Source organism: Saccopteryx bilineata, chromosome 5 (genome assembly GCF_036850765.1).
Source record: "Saccopteryx bilineata isolate mSacBil1 chromosome 5, mSacBil1_pri_phased_curated, whole genome shotgun sequence".
Taxonomy (NCBI): domain Eukaryota; kingdom Metazoa; phylum Chordata; class Mammalia; order Chiroptera; family Emballonuridae; genus Saccopteryx; species Saccopteryx bilineata.
The window spans coordinates 217,187,953-217,201,148 of NC_089494.1; the positions used below are offsets into that span (position 1 = coordinate 217,187,953).

Genomic DNA, 13,196 nt, shown 5'->3' on the forward strand with positions numbered 1-13,196 from the left:
TTAATATTTTATTTATTGATTTTTAGAGAGAGGGGAGAGAAAGAGAAAGAGAGAGAGAAGGGGGAGGAACAGGAAGCATCAACTCCCATATGTGCCTTGACCAGGCAAGCCCAAGGTTTCGAACCAGCAACCTCAGTGTTCCAGGTCGATGCTTTATCCCACTGCACCACCACAGGTCAGGCTCTAGTGCTATTTTTTACAATACAAACATAATCTTCAATATTATTTTATGTAATATTATAGTAGAAAAATAATGCATTGCTTTGAGAAGACAGATTGTCTACTTAATAGGAATAATTTATCAGTAAAATATGATAGTCTCTTTCAAATAGAAGGCAGGAATCATTTTCTTCAGGAGGCTAGCTCCCTGATAGTACCTCTTTCATGAATTTGCTTAGCACAGAAGTGCCAAAGATATTTTAGGCAAAATAAGTAAGGGAGCTTTTTTTCTGGCCAAACTTAACCTCCTTTCTTTTAACTCTGGAAAGCTAGCATTTTATAGAATAAGAAAATGCTATTTTGAGCACCATTTTTCTGTACTGTTCCTAAATCCTGTATGAAAGGTAAGTCATTAATCCTCAGAAACCTCCCGTGAGTTGTATTTGCCCACTTTCATTGAGTGGGACTGAATGATCTATGATCATTAAGAATCCGCACCAGAAATGTCATTAGAACTCGGGAACATCTGCAGACAAGCCTGTGCACAAAACAGGAGCCTATGTCAATCTTAATCTCTGTGAAGCGACACTATTAACTATAAAGAGCACTTCTAACTAAAGAAATTTGCAGGCTAATACCAACAACCAAATCAAAGGAAAACTACATTTCCTGGTTAAAAGAAAATGAAAGCATAAATGAAGTACAAAATTAACATTTTAGAATTCCTTCAGAAATAATTTTAAGAGAGTTTTGTCTACTTAGAATTTAAGCCTGAATAGACATTAACATACTCTTTGTGTCATGCAATCAGCCAGCATTTTACATATTCTGTATTACAATTATACGTTACAGACAGTGGTTCGAGCTTAAATCTGTTCACTAAAGGTATTCTAGGAATGGTCAGGGTAGATCTAAGAGAAGTGGCTGAGGAGTGTTCTGTAACGCCCCTTCCTATGAGAAAGGGAGCCACTCACAGTAAGTTATACCCAGTTACACAAAACCAGCTTTCTCATTAAGGAGCCATAATTCTAAAATATTAACCTTTACCATGTGACCTCCTTCCCAGTGCCTGAGTTCTATTACCACACTCCATGGATAACAAATTAAAAAGGCAAAAGCTATTTCACTAACAGATGTATGTGGAATGGAGCTTGGTTTTCTCTCCATTCTGACACTGTAACTCAGAGGACTTGTGTTCTCTTCCAGTTCCCTCCAAACCCCTTTGTTCATTTGGCACTAAGAATTTTATACATAATTAGATGCATTTAACAGAGTAACAGTAGCTAATGGCAAAAGATAGTGGCACCCACTAAAGTAGCAATAGATTCATACAGACCCAAACAGAGAATCTAAAGATGAATAGGCTAGTGCCAGCACCCAGAAGAGACAGAAAAAGTGGTGGTGACAGTTAAAGGGAGCATACGTGTTTGCAAGAATATGTAAGACACTCTCTAAAATACCAGGCAGGAACCCTTGTTTGAGCAATAAATTCTCCCATCTGCTCCAGGGATAAGTTGCCAATGTGATGCCTTATCTGTTCACATGCTGGTGAAACTTAGGGAGACAAAGTAAAGTAGATTTGATAAAACATTACTGGTTTCTATAAAACTATTTTGTAATATTTGGGAGTTAGATGACTTTATGCATGTGATGGCCACAACTTACAATTTTAACAAGTTTGTGCTGTGAAATATAATATTAGCATGATTTCAAAATTATAATTATAGAGCTAGACAAAATCATCTGACAAAAGATATCCAAAATTAAAATCATTTTAGATATAATTTTAATGTCTATAATAGTTGTGGTCCTGATATATAGGAAATTAAAATAATATGAATAGAGGACAAAACTCTTTCTGAAAGTTCAAAGGTAGAATAGAATCACATAGAGGTATAGGATTCTAATTAAATTGTATTAATGGTTTTTTAAAGGCAGGTGGAAAAACATTTTAAATATCAAAAAGAAAAAGAAAAAATCAAAATTCAACTGAAAAGTAAAGAGATTTATATGTGATTTTAAAAGTGTTTGAAGGATTGTAAGAACAAATAATGTCAGAAGAATGGGTTGAAGATGTGGCTTAAACCTATGAATGTGGACTTCAAGAATTCCTACTTCTGAATTTTAGGAAGTCCCTTTGGATGTCACTATGCATAGAGCTTGATATGCTCATAGCTTGCAAGAGTAAAAACCCTCTACTGTGCCCAAGTCAGGGAAGTCTGGTCAATAGGAACCTGTGGACACTATGGTTCTAGATGTCAGAACCCCTTTAATGATGGAGATAGGTCTTTTAACCTTGAGTATAATTCAGAATTAAGCCTTAAGATGCTGAAATAAGTGGGTGAAATAGGTGAAGGGATTAAGAAGTAAAAATTAGCAGTTATAAAACAGTTGTGAGATATAAAATATAGCACAGGGGGTGTTGTCAATATATTCTAATAACTATGTATGGTTCCAGGTGCATATTAGTTTTATTGAGGCAATCACTTTTTAAGTTATACAATGTTTAACCACTATGCTATTGATGCTATTGACCTGAAACTAATGTAGAATTGAATATCAATGAAAATTTTTAATTTTTTTAAAATTTAAAACCATGATTAAACTAAGTGAAACCTATCTTTAGATTTTATTTTAATTTAATTTCTAATTGAATTTATTGGGGTGACATTGGTTAGCAAAAATATAGGTTTTGGTGCACCATTCTATAACACAACTACTGTACACTGTCTTGTGTGTTCACAGCCGCTCCCTCAAGTCAAATCTTCATTCATCACCACTTATGCCCAAACTCATCTTATTTTTATTTTTCATGATAAAAAGTTTACCCATTTTATGTGTCAAGCTTTGTTATAGACTCTGGGATATAATCACAAACAACAAAACTGTTACCCTTATCAAGTTCATACTCTAGAGATAGTAATCAAATAACTATGTGCATTATATATGATATGCAATTTTATTTTATCAAATCTTAAATGTCATCAGTTGTAAGATGTTATTTTGTATTACTAAGACAGAAAAAGACACAACATAATTGAACTATGGTCCAACAGTTTTTAACACTTAGATTTTTTATATTTTGTGTTTTTAAAAGTTTATACAAATTTTTATCATATATAATCACTTGATTATATGTAAGAAAATACTAATAAGTAAAATGGATAATTTTTACTTATTAAATTAAATGCTTATTAAGAAGCATTTCTTTTTTTTCTTTTTTTTTTTTTTGTATTTTTCTGAAGCTGGAAACGGGGAGAGACAGTCAGACTCCCACATGCGCACAACCGAGATCCACCCGGCACGCCCACCAGGGGTGATGCTCTGCCCACCAGGGGGCGATGCTCTGCCCCTCCGGGGCATCCCTCTGTTGGCAACCAGAGTCACTCTAGCACCTGGGGCAGAGGCCAAGGAGCCATCCCCAGCGCCCGGGCCATCTAAAAAGCATTTCTTAAAAATGCTTTTTATTCACCATTAAACTGCCTTCGGTAGCATTGATATCACACACACACACACACACACACACACACACACACACAATCATTCTCTGTGTTATCAGGAATATTAATGCTTTAGGATTTCGTACAGATGCACTCTATTTTCACACTTCCAAAATTTTCTTCCAACTCACTGAACTCTATTCTGCAATTTTGGTGCCAGTAATTTTCAGCTTAGCATGTGAAAAGAAATTTTTGTGCACAGAATATAACACATCTTCATCTATTGTTGGTATCTTTCTTTTTTAGGTAGCATAAAGAAACTTGTTGTATTTTAAGTAAATGTCGTCATTTTTCCATTGACGTATACTTGCTGCACTATCAAATTCATGCCACATTGCTATTCTTATACATTTCTTCATTCACAATGTCCATTTTGTTTTACTGCCAAACCAGTGTCATTTTAAAAAAATTACTACAAATGACATTTAAGTTTCACAAATGTAATGCCAAAAATGCATCTAACTCTAAAATTTACAGATTTAGTTTAGAGTGATGAACCAGCAAAGGTGACAGAAAAGTAGTTATTAATAAGAAGGCTAGAGGCTCTGGCCAGTCGCTCAATGGCTAGAGTGTCAGCCCAGCATATGGATGATATGGATGTCCTGGGTTTAATTCCTAATCAAAGCACACTGATGAAGTGACCATCTGCTTCTCTCCCCTCCCCTCTCTCCATTCTTTCCCTTTTCATCTCCCTCAGCCAGTGGCTTGATTCATTCTTTGTCAGCCTGGGCCTGAGGATAGCTCAGAGGAGCACATCAGCCTCAGGTGCTAAGAATAGCTCTGTACTGGAGCATTGGTCCCAGACAAGGTTGATGAGTGGATCCCAGTTTGGGTGTTTGTGGGAGTCTGCCTCACTATCTCCCCTCCTCTCACCTAAAAAAAAGTAGACTAGAAACAAACTATAGAAATGATCCCTGAAAGTATAGTCTTGATAAGAGTGTGGTGGTTACGGGGGGGAGGGGGGAATGGGAGAGGGATAGGGGGTGGGAGGGGCACAAAGAAAACAAGATAGAAGGTGACAGAGGACAATCTGACTTTGGGTGGTGGGTATGCAACATAATTGAACGACAAGATAACCTGGACTTGTTATCTTTGAATATATATATCCTGATTTATTGATGTCACCCCATTAAAAAAATAAAATTATAAAAAAAAAAAAAAAAGTAGACTAGAAAACAAGTTCAGCCAATAGAACAAAACACTTTACTGTGTTGAAATCTACTCATTTGCCAAGATACAAGAGATTTTTTGAAATATCAATGTGTTCAGTGCAGTAATGAACTGAGAAGTAAAATCTTTTGTAGTATTTGTAGCTACATTTTACAACTTGGAATGTGTTTGGGGAATACATAACTCTAAGACTGTGGGGTTCATAAGTATCAGTAGTTCTCTTAACATGTTTGGCTTTAAAAGAATTGTAAAGAATATGGTAGTAGCTTAGTTACAAGTAAGTGAGATGGAGGAAATTATAATTTTCAGATATAGGAAGCTTGAACACATTTAAGTGCCATTAGGAAAGATCTGGAAAAGGAACAAATGGCAGACAATGAAAACAAAGAAGATGATCAATAATCTATAGTTTCAGAGAAAGCTGTAGGCAATAAGGTTGGGTTAAGCAATCATTTAGAGATATAACCTTACATTTTTGATTAGGTATAGAAAAATGGTTAAGATCACAGGCCCTGGAAACATATAACCTCTGTAAAAATATCAAGAAGTAATTCTGGTGGTCTTAAGGAGGTTAGTTAACCACTCTGTGACCCAATTTCCTCATCTAAAAACTGAAAATATATAATGATATATATTTCACAGGATCATGGTAAGGATTACATAAATTGATATTTGTAAAGTCCCTGGGTTAATATTTAACACAAATTAAGCATTTAAAAGTCTTGTAATTGTCATTTTATTAAGCTCATTTCAGTGCTTGCACTGAGAAAACTGGCTACTTCAGTTATTGATTACTCTTTTTAGTCTTTTGGATAAAATGTTTGATGTCACTGATTTTCTAAAATTTGTGCCATACACGTTATTGGTATTTTCATTCAATCATGCCTTTTTATACCTTTATAAAATTCAAATAAAGTAACCAAAAAATATAGTACTCAAATATACTGGATCAAAAAGAGAGAGAGAGGGAGAGAAAATTAATTTAATAAGCAGAAAGGTAATTCCAGCCCTAATATTTGAACCCCAACCCTCATAATTTTGAATTGCAAATCTTCAAGATGGTGTCACAGTCTTCTTGGTTTGTATGATAAATTTTTTATATTGTTCATGTAAAAATTGAGAAATGTATTATATAATCACATTTAATTTGTTTTTGAAGAAACTTAGAGTATTGGTAAAAGGATATATTTGCATACCAACAAGACAAGATTTTATGGACAATCTGGTTACTTGCTATATGTGAGATATTTAACAAATTACTGAAACATCTTAGTTTTAATATTTTTTATTTATAATTCTTAGGTAAAATATACTATCTCAAAGAGTTATTGTGAGCATTAAATTTGAAAATATATGTAAACCCTCTAATAGAAAACCTAGAACATTATAAATGCTCAATTATGAACAATTATTTTTCAAAAATTTGACAGTCTGGAAGAAATGGATAAATTCCTAGAAGTGTACAATCTTCCAAAAATGATTCAGGAATAATGAGAGAATCTGAATAGTCCAATTACAGCTATGAAATTGAAGCAGTAATAAAACTCCCAACAAACAAAAGTCTTAGACCAGACTTCTTCAGAGGTGACATTCAAAGAACAACACCTGTTCCTCTCAAACTGTTCCAAAAAATTGAAAATAAGGAAAGACTTTCAATCTCATTTCATGAGGCCAGTATTATTCTAATTCTAAAACCAGATAAAGACACTACAGATGCTTGAGAGTAATGGCGGAGTAGGAAGCGATACCGATAAATCTCCCCCAAAACTCAACAAGATCTTCAACCAGAAACAGAAAAACCTATACTTGGAGCTTCCAGATTCTTCGCAATACACCCAAAGGTATGATTGAGTGAAAAATTGGCTAAATATATAACCAAACCCCGAAGGAAATAGGGAGTAAGAAATGCTCCGCCTTCCTCACTAACCTAAACAGGGCGGCTTTCTCTGGTAACTGTGAATATAGAAACTGAGGCGGGCAAAGGGGGTGAATAGATCCAGGCCGCCGCAGCAAAAACGGCCGAACCAGGCTGTGGCTCAGAGATCCAAGCCGAGGAAAATCTGATCCTGTGGCAACCCGGGCAATACAAGCTAACACTCGCGCCAAACCCAAACAAAGAAAGACAAGCGGAGCGGCCATTTTACCCGGTCTCCTGGTCGGTGCGCAGTTAGTGGAAGAGAGATTTCTTCCTAAGCCGCGGAAGTGGGTGCCCGTGTTGCCCCATGGAGAGGCAGGGTCAGAGGCCTTTCTGTGGGCTGAGGGCAGAGTCTCTGGGCAGCCCCAGCGCCCTGGGAAAGCCACGCACGGGAGGGAGTGAGAACTACTTCCAACGGTGGAGATTTTCCGTGCTGGTGAGGGTTTTACTCAGAGGGAACCGCGGCCGGCCTCATATCCTGGTGTGCGCGCGCAGATAAGGAGTGAGAGATTCCTCCGAGTGCCTCGGCAGTGCGCGCCCGTGTTATCGCACAGAGGGGCAGAGTCAGGGGCCTTTGTGTGGGCCAAAGCGGAATCTCGGGCCGCCCCAGCGCCTTGCAAAAGCCGCACACGGGGACGGAGCGAGACTCAATTCCAACGCTGCAACTTTTCCCTGCGGTTGGGGGTTTCACTCAGAGCGTGAGACTGCTGGCCGGATATCCTGGTTGCAGACAGTGAGTGAGAGTTTCCTCCAAGCGCCCCCGGAAGTGGGCGCCCGCTTGTGTTACCGGACAGAGTGGCAGAGCCAGTGGTCTTTGAGTGGGCAGAAAGCCCACCTGATTATGCTAGCAGCTCTGACTGACTGAGCCTTACCCAGAGCCCTGTGCTGAGTGGAAATAGAGTGGGGAGTTGCCAGCAATTTGAGCCTCTTACTATCCAGGCAGAGGCAGCAGCAACCCCATACCTGGACTATCAGGCTACTAATTGAGGAAGGAAAGACTAGGAGAAAGGCTCCAGGAACACGGACTCTCTCACTGTCAGAGCCTATAAATGCTAATGAGCCTCAACTCCCAACGAGAATAAAGCATAATACATGACATTGCCATAGAGACTTATCAACTGCAAACCTCTACCTGAGCGTGCCAAAGGGGCAGAACCCGGGGTACAGAGTCACCGACCAGGAAGAGGGAGAGAAAAGAAAAAGCAAGAAGATAACCTCTCAAAATCAAGAATAATCTGCAGACTTTATAACCTATCCCATTTTATTATATTTGTTCGTTTGTTTCTCTTATCTTCATTCTTGAGACTTTTTTTTCCTCCTCCAATTTGGCCGATTAACTCTCTACCGGTCTTACTCTCTCCTCTCCTTGAACTACACTACCCATAAGTGTTACATCTCCCATTATCATTTCTCGTCTCTTCCTTTCTCTCTATGAGGGTTGCACTCCAAAACCCTTAACTCTTCTCTCTCTCTCCTTTCTTTTTTCTTCTTTTAGTGGTTCCCTCTTTTTTTTCTCTCTCTCTCTTTCTTTTCTCCCTCTATATTAGTTTCTTCCTTTCTCCTTTACATCTCCTCTCATTCAAACCTCAATAACAAACAAATTATCTTATCTGGGACTCAAACCTATGTTTGTGGCATTTTGGGGGGTTTTTACTTCACCTTTTTAACTCACTAGCAGTGCTCCCATCCCTGGCTCTCCATATTATCTAGTTCTTGTTCCACTAAATACAATAATAAGTTTTTAATTTGTCCCCCCATTTTTCCATTTTCCTCTTATTCCTCTCATCATAACTCTTAGAAAACCAACACCTAAAAGCAAATCATTTTATTCTTGACCCAAATTTTTTCCTTATTTGCTTTTTGTGGGTCCATACGCTCTTTTTTTTTTCTTTTTTCTTTTTTCTTTTTTTTTTTTCTTTTCTTTTCCTTTTTTTTTTTTTTTTTTTTTTTTTCTTTCTCTCTTTTTGCCCCTTTATTACTTTTCCCCAATTCAGGCCCTCCATCACAGGCATTGTTTGTTATAACTCACAGTCCACCACAAGATTTTCTCAAGAAAGAGGGGAGAGGAGAGGAGAGGAAAAAAAGAGGGGGGGAATAATTTCCTTTTTTTAAAAATTTTTATTTTATTTTATTTTTCTTTATTTCATTATTAATTTTTTTAAAAAAACAACTCTTTTCGATTTGTTATTTTTTTATTTTTTTAACTTTTTATTCTTTATTAAATCTCATTAATACTATCAACAAAACCACCCTCAGATGCCATTAAGGAAGAGAAAATCGAATATCATGGATACAAAAGAAAGAGAGGTAACACAGCTAGATGAGGAAAAATCTATGGAGAAAAAATTTAATATATTGGAAACCTTGGAGCTAAATGACAGAGAATTCAAGATAGAAATCCTAAAAATCCTCCGAGATATACAAGAAAACACAGAAAGGCAATATAGGGAGCTCAGAAAACAACTCCATGAACACAAAGAATATATGTCCAAGGAAATTGAAACTATAAAAACAAATCAAACAGAGATGAAAAACTCAATTAACGAGCTGAAAAACAAAGTAACAAGCTTAGCTAATAGAACAGGTCAGATAGAAGAGAGGATTAGTGAAATAGAAGACAAGCAACTTGAGGCACAACAGAGAGAAGAAGAAAGAGACTCAAAAATTTAAAAAAATGAGATAGCCCTACAAGAATTATCTGACTCCATCAAAAAGAATAACATAAGAATAATAGGTATATCAGAGGGAGAAGAGAGAGAAAATGGAATGGAGAACATACTAAACAAATAATTGATGAGAACTTCCCAAGCCTGTGGAAAGAACTAAAGCCTCAAGTTCAAGAAGCAAACAGAACTCCAAGTTTTCTTAACCCCAACAAACCTACTCCAAGGCATATCATAATGAAATTGACACAAACCAACAGCAAAGAAAAAATTCTCAAGGCAGCCAGGGAAAAGAAGAATACAACATATAAAGGAAGGCCCATTAGATTATCATCAGATTTCTCAGCAGAAACTCTACAAGCTAGAAGAGAGTGGACCCCAATATTTAAAGTCCTGAAAAGAGAGGAACTTTCAGCCACGAATACTATACCCATCAAAGCTATCCTTCAAATACGAAGGAGAAATAAAAACATTCACAGATACAGAAAAGATGAGGGAATTTATCATCAGAAAACCCCCACTCCAGGAATTACTAAAGGGGGTTCTCCAATCAGATACAAAGAACAAAAAAAAAACAGAGCCACAAGTAAAAGCTCCAAGAAGAACACAATAAAACCAAATTTAAACTGTGACAACAACAAAAAGAAAGAGGGGGAGAAGACGGAGATTAACAGTAGCAAAGGACGATGGAGTGCAAAAGTACTCACAAAATAGTTCGCTACAATGAACAGGGTAGGGACCCTTTTCATTACTCAAAGGTAACCACCATTGAAAAAACCACCACAGAAGCACATGAGATAAAAAAGATAGCAACAGAGGAAAGATGTATGGAATACAACCAAATAAAAACAAAAGATAGAAAAACGAAAGAGAAGGATCAAACAAGACACAAAACTAACATAAAGCAAGATATAAAATGGCAATAGGGAACTCACAAGTATCAATAATTACACTAAATGTAAACGGATTAAACTCACCAATAAAAAGGCACAGAGTAGCAGAATGGATTAAAAAAGAAAATCCAACTGTATGCTGCCTACAGGAAACTCATCTAAGTAACAAGGATAAAAACAAATTCAAAGTGAAAGGCTGGAAAACAATACTCCAAGCAAATAACATCCAAAAAAAAGCAGGTGTAGCAATACTCATATCGGATAATGCTGACTACAAGACAGGAAAAGTACTTAGAGACAAAAATGGCCATTTCATAATGGCTAAGGGGACACTGAATCAAGAAGACATAACAATTCTTAATATATATGCACCAAACCAAGGAGCACCAAAATATATAAGACAGCTACTTATTGATCTTAAAACAAAAACTGACAAAAATACAATCATACTTGGAGACCTCAATACACCGCTGACGGCTCTAGATCGGTCATCCAAACAGAGAATCAACAAAGACATAGTGGCCTTAAACAAAACACTAGAGCACCTGGATATGATAGACATCTACAGGACATTTCATCCCAAAGTGACTGAGTATACATTTTTCTCCAGTGTACATGGATCATTCTCAAGAATTGACCATATGTTGGGCCACAAAAACAACATCAGCAAATTCAGAAAAATTGAAGTTGTACCAAGCATATTTTCTGATCATAAAGCCTTGAAACTAGAATTCAACTGCAAAAAAGAGGAAAAAAATCCCACAAAAATGTGGAAACTAAACAACATACTTTTAAAAAATGAATGGGTCAAAGAAGAAATAAGTGCAGAGATCAAAAGATATATACAGACTAATGAAAATGACAATACGACATATCAGAATCTATGGGATGCAGCAAAAGCAGTGATAAGAGGGAAGTTCATATCGCTTCAGGCATATATGAACAAACAAGAGAGAGCCCAAGTGAACCACTTAACTTCCCACCTTAAGGAACTAGAAAAAGAAGAACAAAGACAACCCAAAACCAGCCGAAGAAAGGAGATAATAAAAATCAGAGCAGAAATAAATGAATTAGAGAACAGAAAAACTATAGAAAAAATTAATAGAACAAGGAGCTGGTTCTTTGAAAAGATCAACAAAATTGACAAACCCTTGGCAAGACTTACCAAGGAAAAAAGAGAAAGAACTCATATAAACAAAATCCAAAATGAAAGAGGAGAAATCACCACGGACACCTATAGGTATACAAACAATTATTGTAGAATACTATGAAAAACTTTATGCCACTAAATTCAACAACCTAGAAGAAATGAATAAATTCCTAGAACAATACAACCGTCCTAGACTGAGTCAAGAAGAAGCAGAAAGCCTAAACAGACCTATCAGTAGAGAAGAAATAGAAAAAACCATTAAAAACCTCCCCAAAAATAAAAGTCCAGGCCCTGACGGCTATACCAGCGAATTTTATCAAACATTCAAAGAAGACTTGGTTCCTATTCTACTCAAAGTCTTCCAAAAAATTGAAGAAGAAGCAATACTTCCAAACACATTTTATGAGGCCAACATAACCCTCATCCCAAAACCAGGCAAGGATGGCACAAAAAAAGAAAACTACAGACCAATATCTCTAATGAATACAGATGCTAAAATACTAAACAAAATACTAGCAAATCGAATACAACAACATATTAAAAAAATAATACATCATGATCAAGTGGGATTCATCCCAGAATCTCAAGGATGGTTCAACATACGTAAAACGGTTAATGTAATACACCATATCAACAAAACAAAGAACAAAAACCACATGATCTTATCAATAGACGCAGAAAAGGCTTTCGATAAAATACAACACAATTTTATGTTTAAGACTCTCAACAAAATGGGTATAGAAGGAAAATATCTCAACATGATAAAGGCCATATATGATAAACCATCAGCTAACATCATATTAAATGGCACTAAACTGAAGGCTTTCCCCCTTAAATCAGGAACAAGACAGGGTTGTCCACTCTCTCCACTCTTATTTAATGTGGTACTAGAGGTTCTCGCCACAGCAATCAGACAAGACAAAGAAATAAAAGGCATCCATATCGGAAAAGAAGAAGTAAAGGTATCACTTTTTGCAGATGATATGATCCTATACATCGAAAACCCCAAAGAATCCACAAAAAGACTACTAGAAACAATAAGCCAATACAGTAAGGTCGCAGGATACAAAATTAACATACAGAAGTCAATAGCCTTTCTATATGCCAACAATGAAACAACTGAGAAGGAACTCAAAAGAATAATCCCCTTCACGATTGCAACAAAAAAAATAAAATACTTAGGAATAAACATAACAAAGAATGTAAAGGACTTATATAATGAAAACTATAAACCATTGTTAAGGGAAATCGAAAAAGATATAATGAGATGGAAGAATATACCTTGTTCTTGGCTAGGAAGAATAAATATAATCAAGATGGCTATATTACCCAAAGCAATATACAAATTTAATGCAATTCCCATCAAACTTCCAATGACAGTTTTTTAAAGAAATAGAGCAAAAAATCATCAGATTTATATGGAACTATAAAAAACCCCGAATAGCCAAAGCAATCCTAAAGAAAAAGAATGAAGCTGGGGGCATAACAATACCTGACTTCAAACTCTATTATAGGGCCACGACAATCAAAACAGCATGGTATTGGCAGAAAAATAGACACTCAGACCAATGGAACAGAATAGAAAGTCCAGAAATAAAACCACATATATATAGTCAAATAATTTTTGATAAAGGGGCCAACAACACACAATGGAGAAAAGAAAGCCTCTTCAATAAATGGTGCTGGGAAAACTGGAAAGCCACATGCAAAAGAATGAAACTGGACTACAGTCTCTCCCCCTGTACA

General features: G+C 36.3%; 1 pseudogene; it reads right to left on the reverse strand.

Annotated features, from left to right (window-relative positions):
• Positions 1-4,514: 4,514 nt before the first annotated feature.
• On the reverse strand, positions 4,515-4,589 carry LOC136307033 (small nucleolar RNA U3; annotated as a pseudogene).
• Between the last annotated feature and the right edge of the window lie 8,607 nt (positions 4,590-13,196).